Source organism: Protopterus annectens, chromosome 7.part0 (assembly GCF_019279795.1).
Source record: "Protopterus annectens isolate FY-2018-M chromosome 7.part0, PAN1.0, whole genome shotgun sequence".
NCBI classification, from domain to species: domain Eukaryota; kingdom Metazoa; phylum Chordata; order Ceratodontiformes; family Protopteridae; genus Protopterus; species Protopterus annectens.
In genome coordinates, this window is record NC_056739.1 from 749,773,294 (window position 1) to 749,788,023 (window position 14,730).

The window sequence follows — 14,730 nt, forward strand, 5'->3', positions numbered from 1 at the left end:
TTTTTCCAAATTATTCCAACAAAGCGGAATACAAATTGCATCAGTTGGATGTTCATAGACAGTTACGTTTTTACTTGCACAGAACTAAACAAAGCGGAAAATCAGACCAGCTGTTCCTATCCTATGCTGAAGGTAAACAAGGTCTACCTGTATCGAAAGTAACATTATCTAGGTGGTTGACATCTATTATTACTTTTATATATCAGCTGAGGAATAAAGAGCTTCCTGCTAAACCAAAAGATCACTCCACTAGAGCTCTAGCTACTTCAGTGGCTTTTCAGGCAAGATTGCCGATGGAAACTATTTGTGCGGCAGCTACATGGGCCAATCCTCATACCTTTATTTCACATTATAAGCTTAACGTGGCCTCCAGGAGCAGAGCTGATTTTGGTTCCACTGTTCGGAAGAGTCTGTTCCGATGAGCCACCCAGGATTGAGGTGCTAGGGACGCTGTCCCAACCAGCAAGAATGAAGGTGAGATAGACAACTTAACATTAAGAAGTTATGTACCTACCATAACGTTCCATGTTAGGTGTCTTCTTCTCGCCTTCTTTCTTGCGTCCCACCCTCCATCCCCCTATCCTAGTAGACCAAGAAGAGTTCCTTATGTTTTTCTCACTGGCTGAGTCTTCTCTGGCTATTCCTCCTGACTAGTAGTCTCTCCAGTAGGATTCATGCATTCTAGGACAGGATTCCGGTATTATTATTATTATTATTATTATTATTATTATTATTATTATGTCTGCAGTTAAACTTACCAAACAAGATCTGGGTATCTAGCGCCAGGCATCATAGGATATAGGGGGGGCCTCGAGCAAGTAGGCAGCTCTCGAGCTTTTGAAGATGGGGAGTCGGAGCCAAGGATTGGCTCTGAACCCAACCAGCAAGAAAGAAGGCGAGAAGAAGACAACTAACATGGAACATTATGGTAGGTACATAACTTCTTAATTCTGTGGTGGCTTGCCATATGGGCTTAGAAATAAAGCCTACATGAGATGTGGCTGTCATGTGTTGATGTGGATGTTTTAAGAGACAATATTCATGGTTGGTGAGGGAGTTTGTTGTGTGTACTTTGTCCAGGAGGTCTTTGAGGTTAAAGTAGGTTACATTTAAGTGCCTCAGAATATGTGAGTCTATGTGTTTGCTTTGAATTGTGTGTGATGGGTGCAGTGCATGTACTATTGACAACTATATTGACATTAGAAGTGATTTTATGTGTGAGGGCTTTGCCTCTCGTAACATTGTGTAAATACATCTTTCATATACCATATCAATTTGTTTGAGGATTTACTGGTTGTCACAAAACATGAGGCAATTTCTGCATTGCCTCAGGATTCCCTTATCCACCAAGCTGGTAATGGAGATAGTGGTAAAGACCATATCCATGGCCTATGCTTAGACCTCCCTGTTTTGATTAGATAGTTGTAGACATATTTGTTTTGTTGAGTGTACTCACTTTTAATTCTAAGCATTTTTTGCAAAAGACTGTAATAAATATTTTTTTTTGTTCTGTAAGAAGCTGGAACCTGAAAAAAGTGGCCCACACCCCTAAAGTGGTTAATAACTGCATATGTGTTAGCATAATCTGTGTATGTATGTATATATGTGTCATATCTCTCAACTTTTACATTGGAAGTATGGACAAAGAAAAACTAATTAGGGAAAAGCTTCAGTATTAGGTACTCTTACTGGTGCTATTAAGTTAAAATAATTTCTAAATTTACGAGGGATGGAATAAAAGTTTGAGAACAAATTAGATGTGATCCTGCAAATTCAGAAGAACTTAGAGATGCTTGTATGCATGTGTATTGGACCTGTATGGTTAATGCCTAAACACTGATTAATTTTTGGTTTCATTAAATTAAATAAATATGTATATGCATACATACATACAAACGCACACACATAAATAAATGAAATATTTAGTAGCAAGGCTTCAATAACAAGATGGAGGGGGATTACAAGTGGTATTCAGTATCTTCACAGGAACCCAACTGTGAATCACCCCTCCACCCAACTGGCTGCGCTTTCTGTGTTGTAACTAGTGGTGATGGTAGATAAAGGCTAAAGTGATGTGCACACAGCTTGTGTTTGTGTTGTACATGGACCAATATGAACACATTTAAAGATCATCACTTGTGATTGTTCTTCTCTCACATTTAATGAGATTGCTTGCTAAAGTTCAGGCCTATGCTTAGACAAATTTGGAAATGAATATGTGAGTAAATAATTTAGACCTGAACTAGCTGAAAAATGTGTTATGAACTACAGCTGACCCAAGCAATACATTTTTATTATTTATTTTTATTTTATGTTACTTAGGCAGTACATAACAAACATATACTCTTCATAGTAGTTTTCCCTGATGGTAAATATAACAAGGTCAGAAAAATGAAACTTTGATTAAGGTGTATCTTTTCTAAAGAGAAGGTCATTGCTAATCTGTTTCCTACCTTTTCCCACATTCCACTATAACTGATTTTGGTTATTATACGTATTTCTGCCTGAAATTCAACATGCTTTTGTTTCACAGATTTCTGAGGAAAACAATCTCATGCATTTTCAACACACTGTAGAATACCCTGATAGGATCATAAGAACTTAATTAGCTAATGTCCATAGAACCTTTTTAAGTTTAGCCCTTAATACCCCAATTTTTATAGTTATCATTGCTCTAAGACTAGAACCACTTTGGTATACAGGATCATTGGAGATTACTAGGCTATTGAGGTCATTTCAGTCCTAGCCATTTCAACCCAATGTAATACCAGAGATACTCTAGTCAATACCCAGGGATTGTATTTAGTAATGATTGGCTATGTCCAGGAAGGTTGTGGGCATTATCCCTAGTAAGAATTTATGGTCCTTTTGAACAGTGTCATAGAGGTGCTCGGCTTCATATGAATTGGCAACCTATTCCAAAGACATGGCAGTCACTGGGAGACTAATTTCTCCATTCAGCATGTCCTATTCATGTTGCAGGCCATATTTATGTCTCGGGAACAGGTACTTGTAGTCCATTTTGATTTACAAATGTGCAGCATGTTCATTAGGTTTGGGTCAGAGGTTGTTCCGTAAGCCAGGCATAAATCTCCACTAAGAAGTCTATACAATCTACAGTATAGTGACAGGTACTTTAATCAGTCTGTGTAAGGCAAGTGCTGGAGTCCCTTAATCTTCTTTCCTAGAAACCTCTGAGGTATCTCCAGTTGCTGCAGGTGCCTTGCACAATACATGCCAAAGGGTCATTAGACTTAATTATGGGCCTAAATAATGACAAGTATAGGGAGTTATAACCTTCTTTGCTCTAGAGGTGATACCTTTGCTAGGCAAGTGTACTATGTAGAAAGCCTTCCATACTACAACACTACAAAAGGGCACTGCATTCCTGGGTCTGATATTACTTCTTTCATTATCACAGTTTATTGTTTTTAGCTTTCCCGTGCATTTCCAGCCTATTCTACACAGAGAAATATATCCCTTGAAAACTTAATTTTCTCCAAGAAGGGTAAAGTTAGGAGGCTGAAATTCTACAGGTACATAGGGTACTATGCACCCTACAAAAGGACACTGTAATCCTGGACCTGGCATTACTTTTTCTTTCAGTATGACCCTTTACTGTTTTTAGCTTTCCCTATGCATTTCCAGCCTATTCTACACGGAGAAAAATACACCTTGAAAACTTGATTTTCTCCAATAGGGGTAAAGATAGGAGGCTGAACTCTACAGGTACACAGGGTACTATGCACCCTACAAAAGGGCACTGCAATCCTGGCTTACATCTTCTTTCAGTATAATCGTTTACTGTTTATAGCTTTCCCTATGCATATATACTAGGCTTGCCACCCCTTCGTTTTTTTTCCGGACTATCAGGAAATCAAACTGATTCTCCGGTAGTCCGGAAAACACTGTACAAACTCCGGTATTCTGTTTCAAAAAGGAAACAGACTATCGGAGTTTGTAAATCGGCTGATTTACTATGCTTTTCTTACAGAAAAGCATAGCAAATCAGCCAAAAGCAGGCGGCGGGAGCAAAAAAAGAGGGCGTTCCCGTTGATCGGTTGATTTACTATGCTTTTCTTACAGAAAAGCATAGCAAATCAGCCAAAAGCAGGCGGCGGGAACGAAAAAAGAGGGCGTTCCCGTTGAGTGATGCTGTCGTGACATCACAAAATGGGCGGTATTGTTGGCAGGAGAGGGGGTGGGGCGGGCGGGGTTACTGGTGACGCGAGGGGCGTGGCGTGGCTCCGGTTTTAGCTGTGAACGAAGGTGGCAACCCTAATATATACACGTGGAGAATTGATTTTAAGATGATCAATGTTACATGTAAGAGAACCAATCCATTCGAGATTCAGTTGATTTGGCCATAGCAGTTGTCTGGTTTAGTTGCAAAGTTTCATCCATGAAAATCAGATAACCTTTGAAGATTCTGTGAATTAATTTATTTATGTCGCTAAACTTAAAATACATAGAAATAAAAACATAAAAATAAAGAGAGTAGGCTACTCCACATATTCCAAAGCCAATGAAACCTTTTATTTAATTTTCTAATAAAACATAAGTATGGTAGGTGAGCACTTAGTGAAATGCAAAACAGAGTGGCCTTATATTTATAACTTGCTTTTGGTTCAAAAACAAATCTGTTTTCCAAATGACAGTAATAATTACTGTGTTGTAAAATCTCATTGGATTATAAGACTGCATAAGGTCTTTTATTGGACTGCAAAGCCAAGATGTGTGCTAGCGTGATATTCCTCTATGAGGTGCTTAGTATTGGCTCATGTGGTTAATAGTGATAAACTAATGGATGAAGACATAGACCCTGTTGAATGGCTAAACTTGTTCTATGTGGGCCAATAGCGGTAGTCCATAAAAGTCTAAAATAAGTGGTTGTGTGAGTGAGATAGTAAGCCTGATAGGCTAAATGGTGACTGGTTGTGATTGTACCTGGAGTTGAACATTAATGGGTAGTGGAGTGTTCTATTGACCAATGGTGATTAAGCCTGGTAGAAGATAAATCATTGGTATGTTTTTTGAGTGGGTGTATGTGATAGGTCCACCGTTTCAGGGTGGGGAAGTCTCTCACTGTTGGCTGGGTATGGGGTGATTGATAGATGATGTGGTGCCGGGAGGAAGTCTTTAAGCCAGAGGAGGTGAAGTTACTGTTGGTGGAAGTGATTGGTATATAGATTCGGCATGAATGGTGTGTCTTGTTACAATTGGTCGGGGAGGTGTTGGGCGGGACTGTTGCTGGTATGGAGGGGTAGGTCGGGGGTGTGGTTCAGTGCCCACCAAATGTTACCAGTGACCTGGGACTGGGCTTTTGGCGTGGATGAATATTTTGTTTTAGTGTCGTAAGAGAAATGAGGGTTACTGATCATAGTGTTCGTCTAGGGTCCCGCTTTCACTGTGAACACTACTTTCTCAGTGCAAAATATTCGAGCCTTACAGGAATCATCTTGGTGAAGCTACTATGTGCCTGCAAAACTCCCTCATGTTCCCTTTTCTTTTTCATGTGTATGTTTTTTCTATCCCTAACCCTGAAAGCTGCTTTATGGATCTGCTTAGTCAATCTCCTGTGTGTGCCAATAACTAACCATTTGTTAGTCTTGGTCTGCAACAATATAAAAGTAAAAATAAAAATATAAAGCTTGGCTTTGTGGTTCCAATTGATCTTGCAAAGTTAAACTAACAAATATAAGACCAGATAACTAAAAGAGCTAAAACATGTACATACGATATCCAAAGAAACTTTATCCCAATTTCATACCGTAAGCATATGTAGGAATAAGTGTAGAACATTTTTTGCTTTTCTCTAGCTCATCACTAAATACTGGGTCCTCCCTGTTAAAAATAAAACAATGCAGGCCATTCAGAGCACTGTGAATGGGCAAAACAGAACTCTCTGTGTTCAGGACCAAATGAACCATCAGTTCCAACAATAATAATAATAAAATAGATGAAATTTGTACTGATAAAGATTTCTGAGCTGGTAGTTGATATCGACTTCATCAGTGGGGGCTCTGTTGGTCGCATTATACTGAGTGAAACTGAGCATCTGTGTCCCCTGTGATACATTTTTGAGTCCATCTTGAACTAGTTGACTTAAATCATAGTGTAAAGGACAGATAATGACAGAAAAAAATCCAAAACAGACAGAGAATAACTAAAACACTAAAAAATGAAGATAAGTATAGCCAATACAAATACAATAAGCATAGACATTAGAAAATCAACCAAATGAGCAAATCAGGATCAGTTTGGATTTTCGGTTGAGTCAATGGTCACGTGAAACTGTAGCTATTTCTAACTGTGTAAGAATGAATGTTCCAATTAGTTTAATAACAGGCTTGGAGGAGAAATTTTCTCAGGTTGAGTATGCTGTTTATGGAAATGTGGGAGTTTAAACCCAGTGTTTTGTTGGTGTTCAACCTGATTTGCCACTCTAGTTTGTATTTCTCTAGTATGTCATTTGTGGGACCTTGCAGGTCCTGATTTTCAATATGTCCAAGATGTGGAAGCGATATTTGTTGTGGCCAATGTGGTATCTCTGGTGTCTTGCAAATCTGTTGTTAAGGATGTTCTTCATGTTTCACTGTTGCAGTCATCACACTTGGGTTATCTGCCTGCAAGTAGCCCTCAGTCACCCTGAATACCAGAGTCTTGGGATTTCTGCGTCAGATGCTGTCGCCTCTTCCATGACATCAGGTTGTCAGGGGTATAAAACATGCAGCCGACGCCATTACATCAGCTTTTCTTTCCGAGTGGAGCCCAAAGCAGAAGCAGTTTGCAAGTGCCGGTCGGTCGCTACCTGAAATTTTTGTTATTCGAGTTTCAAACTTTAAGTCTTTTAAGCTAAGTACCCCATTGGGGATCCTTTTTTCTTGCTCAAACCAATGTCAGAAAAAGTTAACAATTGTCTTGCCTGTGGTAACCAAATAACTCACCGAGATTTTCATTCTTACTGCGTCATCTGTTTAGGCTCAGACCATGACATTCTTCACTGTAGGTTTTGTGCCTTGTTTAACGCCCAAACTATTCATCGTCGGGCTATCTTTGTCACTAAAGTCTTTCGCTCTCATTCTCCGTTTTCTGAAATGGCTTCCATAAGACATCTGACTGTTGATCTTCTGAAAAAACGTAAGGATAAAGACAGAGACAGACCACACAGGTCCAAAACTGCTGACAATGCTTCTGTTCAGCTAGTTGCCAGTTCGACGGTACTCAGTGAGGCGCTTTCACAGCTCCTGATACCCACTTCTACAGATTCGCAGGCCACTGCTGAGACCCATTCGGAGTCTGGTATGCCGCAAGTTGCTTCTTCATCTATGGAACCTGCGGATGTCTCTACCTTGGATGGGTCTGGAGCCGCTGTGCAGGCACCTGCTTCTGAGGGTGTATTCCAACCTTCCAATGTTCGCATTAAACCAACAGCTTCGTTTTTGACTAAAAATACCATGTTTCTCAGGCCCAGAATTCACACTACACCTAGAAAACTGATGACCAAAGCGCATGCTCCAGCTCCCTTGCCACAGAACCAAATGCTTAGAATGGCTGAAGACCTTATAACTTTAATTAGGGGAAGCCATCCTTCCCCCTCTAAAAGACAAAGAATTGATTTTCCTTCTGATTCTACAGACCATGACTCAGATGACTCTGATCCCTCTGATTACCAGGACATACTCTTGCATACTTTAAGAGATCATTTCCACTGGGAATGCCAAAACTACCCAGAGTCCAAAAAGAGACTCAGAGAATTTTTAGACTTGTCCTAGCACAGGCCTCTAGCTATACCCCCTATCCTGGATATTGTAGATGATGTCTTCATGGAATCCAGTCTTACTCCTGATACTTTATCACCAGCTCCTAGAAAACCTGACAGGTACTACAGAGTACCTGACTCTCACAAATTTCTCATTAAGAATCCCACTGCGGATCCAGACACTATTTCCCAAGGACCTAAAGGCATTAAGGCTACTACAGCCAAAAACCCTACCCCTTCGGACAGGGATTCTAGAGCTTTAGACAGATGGGGTAAAAAGGTATATACTTCTGCAACTCTTGCCATCAGGGCTTTGAATTTCCAGTTTGACATGTTGAAGTACCAGCAGCATATTGTGGAACTAATTAAACAAAAAAATGTTGTTGCTTACAGATTGTACAGAAAATAAAGATTTACAACAGCTAATGCATTCTGCAAACCAAGTTAGTAAACATACTTTGCAGTGTGGTTTTGATGCCTTAGAAGCATCTTGCAGGGCTACTGTCACTGGGTCTGTACTGAGAAGGCATGCTTGGCTGAAGGAGCAAATCTTGTCAGACCATGTCAAAACAAAATTACTAGATGCTCCATTAAACCAGGAAAATTTTTTTTGGCAAAAAAGCAGAAGTTCTTAAAAAGATGGAGGAAAAAGCTAAATCTATGCAAACTGTTAAATATTTTTTACAGGTGCAGCCATCTCGATTCAGTAGGCATTGGCCTTTTAAAAACTGGTCCTTTCCAATTCCTCCCAGACATTCTCAGTCCAAACCCACTGGGCAACAGGCCACCAAGACTACAATCTCAGGGTATGCAGAGATGTAAACAGTGGAGTGCTCCCTCCTCTAAAACAGGGAGTGGTAAGCCACCCCTTTATGGAAAAAGTTCACAATGACTTGTCTATCTTCCTTCCCAGCAAAGACCAAGTACTTGCACCCCTAGGAGGAAAACTCGCCCTGCATGCACAAAACTGGATTCCATTACCCAGGACCGGTGGGTCCTAAACATTGTATCCCAGGGATACAGATTCTACTTCCACTCACTGCTAACCCCAGGTGGGTTGCCAGACCTTCCTCCAAACCAATGGGCAGAGGCTCAAAAGCAAGTACTTTCTCCTCTCAGTATCAGGGCTATTCAACCTGTGCCTATAGAGCAAAGGAGACAGGGTTTCTACTCCAGATTATTCCTGATGCCCAGAAAGGAGGGCTCTTGGCTCCCTATCCTAGATCTGTCAATTTTCAACACCTTCTTGGTGGTCCCAAAATTCAAAATGTTGACTCTGCAACAGCTTCTTCCTATGCTAGCCAAGGATGGCTGGCTAGTCACCCTAGACTTGAAAGAAGCTTATCTGCACATCCCCATAAGGGAATTTTGCAGGAAATATCTACATTTCAGGGCAGGCTGTATGCACTATCAGTTCTCTGCACTTCCCTTTGGCGTATCTACTGTGCCCAGGGTATTTACAAAGTGCCTGGCTCCAGCCATTGCATACTGCAGACAGAAAAATATTCAAATTTACCCATACTTGGATGATTGCCTGATTCAGGTGGACAGTCAGGAATTGCTACTTCAGCACCTAGCATTTGAAAAGAGACTTCTAACTTCTCTGGAGTACACCATCAATGAAATGAAATCACAACTGGTGCCCAACCAAAGGATTGTATTCCTGGGAGCAAACTTGAACACAACTTCCCAGATGGCATTCCTCTCTCCAGAAAAACAGACTTATTTGACAAACTGCTTCAAACTAATGGCCACCAAAACCCAGCTATCTGCAAGAAAAATACTGCAAGTCGTAGGGTTCATGGCCTCATGCATTCTACTAATTCCATATGCAAGACTGCATATGAGGAAACTTCAATGGTACTTAAAAATTCTCTGGTGTCAACATTCTCAGGACCTGGAAACACTGATTCCTATCATCCCTTGTCTAAGGGCAGAGTTCCTTTGGTGGGCAGAGGCATGCAACCACAACAAGGGACTTCCTTTCACTGAGCCCCTCACTGCCCAAACCCTGACAGCAGATGCATCAGACTACTCATGGGGGCTCACATGGCAGGCAAATGCATTCAAGGCAAATAGAGCCCAGAACAAATTCCCCTGCATAGCAATCAAAAAGAAATGTTAGCTGTACAGAATGCTCTGACAGCCTTCAAATACCTTATCCTTCCAGGACTACTCCTGATAAAGACAGACAACAGCACAGTTATGTGGTACATAAACAAGCAGGGGGGTACTCATTCTTACCCTCTCTGCAGATTAGCCATGGCCATGTGGAACACAGCCCTGAGCAACCAAGTGCACCTGCAATCTCAATTCCTGCCAGGCAAACAAAATTCACTGGCAGATGACTTAAGCAGAAATCTACTGGACCCACATGAGTGATAGCTGGAACCCAACTCCTTCAAACTTCTAATCCGCAGGTGGGGGACTCCAGAGGTGGACCTCTTTGCCTCCCCTCAAAACCATCAATTGAGCAATTTTTGCACCAGAAATCCCCACAGCCAAGTGTGGAAAGTGGATTCCCTATCTTTTACATGGGAAAACCTCTCAATTTATGCCTTTTCCCCCTCTGCCCCTCCTCTCAAAAGTACTACTCAAGATCAAACAAGACAGGCCCAGGGTGATTCGTATTGCCCCAGACTGGCCATGCCAGCACTGGTACCCACTCCTATGCAGTCTGACAGCAGTGCCACCCTGGCACCTACATCAGACCCCCCCCTCCCTGCTGTCCCAGCAGGAGGGACAGATTTTGCATCCACAGCTGCAAACCCTGAACCTTTCAGACTGGCTTATCCCCTGAATACACCACCAGCAACCCTCAGCAAACAGGTGCTGGACATCATCCTTGTGGCCAGAAGGCCTAGTACTAGGAAATCCCATTCATAAAAGTGGAAAATATATTGTTCTTGCAGCCAGTCTCAAAGAAAGAACACAGCTGTGCCCTGCTTACCTCAAATCCTAGATTACCTAAAGTACAGTTTTGTACCTACCATAAATGTAGATGTTCGAGGATTCCATTGCTGCAGTCCTGACTATCGGGGTATAGTCCGCGTCCAGTCGGCCCGAATACCAGAGTATAAGGCTGACGTCGGTCATGGCGCCTTAGACTGACGTCAGTACGTCAGGGTACTAATGCGCATGACCGACATCATATCCTCAGTCTTTTCTTGCCCCAGATGTCAGAAGACCCAAAAAGACAAGTCCCAAAAAACCTGCACCAAAAAACATGTACAATATATACAACAATATATACAAAAATATAAGCATGTAAACTCACCTACACAACCACCCCTAAATACAGAGGGGAAGGAGGGAGGGTAAATTGGACTGCAGCAATGGAATCCTCGAACATCTACATTTATGGTAGGTACAAAACTGTACTATGTTCTTCGTCTTCCATTGCTGCAGTCCTGACTATTGGGTAGAATCCCAAAGCAGAGGTAAGGGAGGCTGGCAAATTATGAAGAAGTAGGAGCTGACAACATGCCTTGCAAAACAGCTGTGGCAAAACCAGCCCTAGACTTAGAGTAGATAGGAAGGTGATAATGCTTAGAGAAAGTATGCACTGAACTCCAAGTAGCTGCTTCCAAAATATCCTTAGTTGCCACCCCCCTTAGAAATGCTGTTGAAGTGGCAGTAGCCCTAGTGGAATGAGGCCTAATCCCAGCTGGAATCTCCTTGCCATGATGGGAATAACAAAATGCAATGCAAAAGCCAATCCACCTGGAAATAGTTTGTTTTGACACAGGCTTGCCCTGTGAACTCAAAGCAAAAGAAACAAACAACTGCTGAGACTGCCTAAAATCCTTAGTCCTGCTCAAATAATATCTCAATTGCCTGTGTACATCTAAAGTGTGCAAAATCTTTTCCCCTTTATTTTGGGGGTCTGCATAAAAAGTAGGCAAATGAATAGTTTGGTTTAAAGCCACACTAGAAACCACCTTAGGCATAAAGGAAGGATTAGTACGTAATGATACCCTATCCTTATGGAAAATCAAAAGGGCTCTACTGCCATAAGGGCCTGCAACTCAGACACCCTTCTTGCAGAAGTAATAGCCAACAGAAAAGCAGTCTTCCATGACAAGTATTTCAATTCAGCAGTAGCCGCAGGCTCAAAAGGTTGTAGAGTAAGTTTTTCCAACACAAAATTGAGATCCCAAGCAGGAGTAGGAGCTCTACGTGGGGGTCTTATATTCTTTGCCCCTCTAAGAAACTGCTTGAACAAAGGATGCGAAAACAAAGGTGGGTCACAATCATAGTGAGCTGAAATTGCTGCAGCATGAATCTTAATGGAAGAGAAGGACAAACCTTTGTCCAATAACTCAGTAAGATATTGAAGAGCCACACTCAAGTTAGGCTCAGAAATCTCCAAATTCTTTGCTGCACTCCAAAATAAAAATCTCTTCCATTTTTCTGCGTACACCTTCCTTGTACTAGGTCTTCTAGCTTCCATAATCACATTTAAAACTTGTTGAGGAAGTTGAGACCTGCTGTGCTTCAACAGAGAATATGCCAGGCTGTTAGATGAAGAGAGTGAAGCTTGACATTGAGCAGATGACCGTCCTTCTGGGATAACAGATGAGGAATCAGAGGTAAAGGCCATGGAGGCTTCTTTACCAGACTCCGTAGTAGTGGATACCAGTGTTGCCGAGGCCAATCTGGAGCTATCAAAATCATCCTTGGCCTGTCTTGTCTGACCTTTAATAGTACCTTTGGAAGAAGAGGCAGAGGTGGAAAGGCATAGACATGAAGGTTTTTCCAACTGAAAGACAGAGCATCCACTTTCCAAGCTGTGTGATGAAACCCCTTTGTGCAATACTTTGGCAGCTGGTGGTTTAGTGGAGAAGCGAACAGATCTATGTCTGGAGTTCCCCATGACACTGTCAATTTCTGAAATACATGAAGATCCAGTTTCCACTCGTGGGGATCCATGATTTGTCTGCTTAACACATCTGCTAGGGAGTTCTGTGCTCCTGGCAGAAACCTTGCCTGAAGAGTTAGTTGCAAGCTTAACGCAGTCTCCCATAAAATCATTGCTTGCCTGCATAGAGGATAAGAATGTGTTCCCCTTGCTTGTTGATGTACCACATGACAGTTGTGTTGTCTGTTAGAATCAACACCTGCCCTGGAAGAAGTAACTCCTTGAAAGCCATCAATGCAAACTGGACTGCTAACATCTCCTTCATGTTGATATGTAGATGCTGTAGTCTGGCAGGCCACTTGTCTTGTATCCACTTTCCATTTAGATGAGCTCCCCAAGCAATGTCCGAGGCATCTGTCGTTAAAATCTGACTCGCCTCTGGCCGGGTCACAGAGAGTCCCTTGTTTAGGTGACATTCCTGAGCCCACCACAAGAATTCCATTTGAAGGCAAGGTATTATTTGAATGACAGTGTCCAAATCCTGGCAGTGCTGTGTCCATACATTTTTGAGATACCATTGCAGCTTCCTCATATGCAGTTTGGCATTGGGAAGCACCAGAATACAAGATGCCATGAACCCTAATGCTTGAAGGACTGTCCTTGCAGTCAGCACGGACTGATGAGATAGTTGATGAAAGTAAAGTGACAGACTCTTTTGTTTGTCCGGGGTTAAAAAGGCCATCTGGGCTGCTGTATTCAGTCTCACACCCAGAAAGCACATGTCTTGAGAGGGTACTAGACTGGACTTTATTTCGTTCACAGAATACCCTAGGCATCTTAGCACTGCTATGACATATTCCAGATGCTGTAGAAGGTCTTCCTTTTCTTGAGCCAGAATCAGGCAGTCGTCCAAGTAAGGATAGATTTGAATTCCTTGAAGCCTGAAGTAAGCTATCACTGGAGCCAGAACCTTTGTGAATACTCTGGGCAGTAGATAAGCCAAAGGGCAATGCAGAGAACTGATAATGAAAATCTCCAGTTCGAAACCGCAGATACTTCCTGCAACCTAGCCTTATAGGCACATGAAGGTAAGCTTCCTTGAGATCTAAAGTTACCATCCAGTGATCTTTGCCCAGCAGAGGTAAAAGCTGTTGTAACGTCAACATCTTGAACTTGGGAATGTCCAGATAAGTGTTGAGGATAGATAAATCCAAAATTGGTCTCCACGTGTTCCCCTTCTTTGGTACTAGGAACAGGCGAGAATAAAATCCTAAGCCCCTTTCTGATACAGGGACTGGCTGAATGGCCACCATCTGGAGTAACTGAGAAACTTGCTTGTGAGCCTCTTTTCTTTGTGGAGGAGGAACGTCTGGCATGCCTGTGAAAGGGGCATTGTGTGGAAATAAAATCTGTAACCGTGATGAATGATATCCAACACCCATCTGTCTTGAGTAATTAAATCCCAATTTTCTTTGAAAAGAGACAGTCTTCCTCCCAAAGGAGCTGCCAGACGAGAGTCCACTGGCAGCTGAAAAGGCAGGTCATTGGGTCTGTTTACGAAAGGACTGACCCCTGCCCTCACCAGAAGTCTGAGCAGGTGAACTCCCTGATCTAGGCCTAAAAGAACCTTGAGCCCTGCCCCTACCACGTCTAGACCTACCCCTAGACTGGGAATCATAAGCAGTATATGTCCACCCCTTAGCAGGCCAATTTCTACTAAACTTCGGAGGCTGCACCTGCAAAAAATCTTTAACAGTCTGCATAGACTTAGCTTTGTCCTCCATTTTCTTTAAAACTGCTTCCACAGGCGGTCCAAACAACACATCAGACTGTAAAGGAGCATCCAAAATCCTTGTCTTAACATGCTCAGCTAAATTCTGATCCTTCAACCAGGCATGTCTGCGAAGAACAGAGCTAGTAGCAGCCACCCTCGAGGAGGCCTGTACAGCATCAAAACCACATTGCAAAGAATGCTTACCCACTTGTTCAGACACATGAACCAAATCCAGCAACTCTTTACACTCAATACCTTCCGCCAAAGCATCCACCTTAGATTTCAATTGTGAAAGGAGATAATTTTGATATTTTAGCATGTGAAACTGACAAT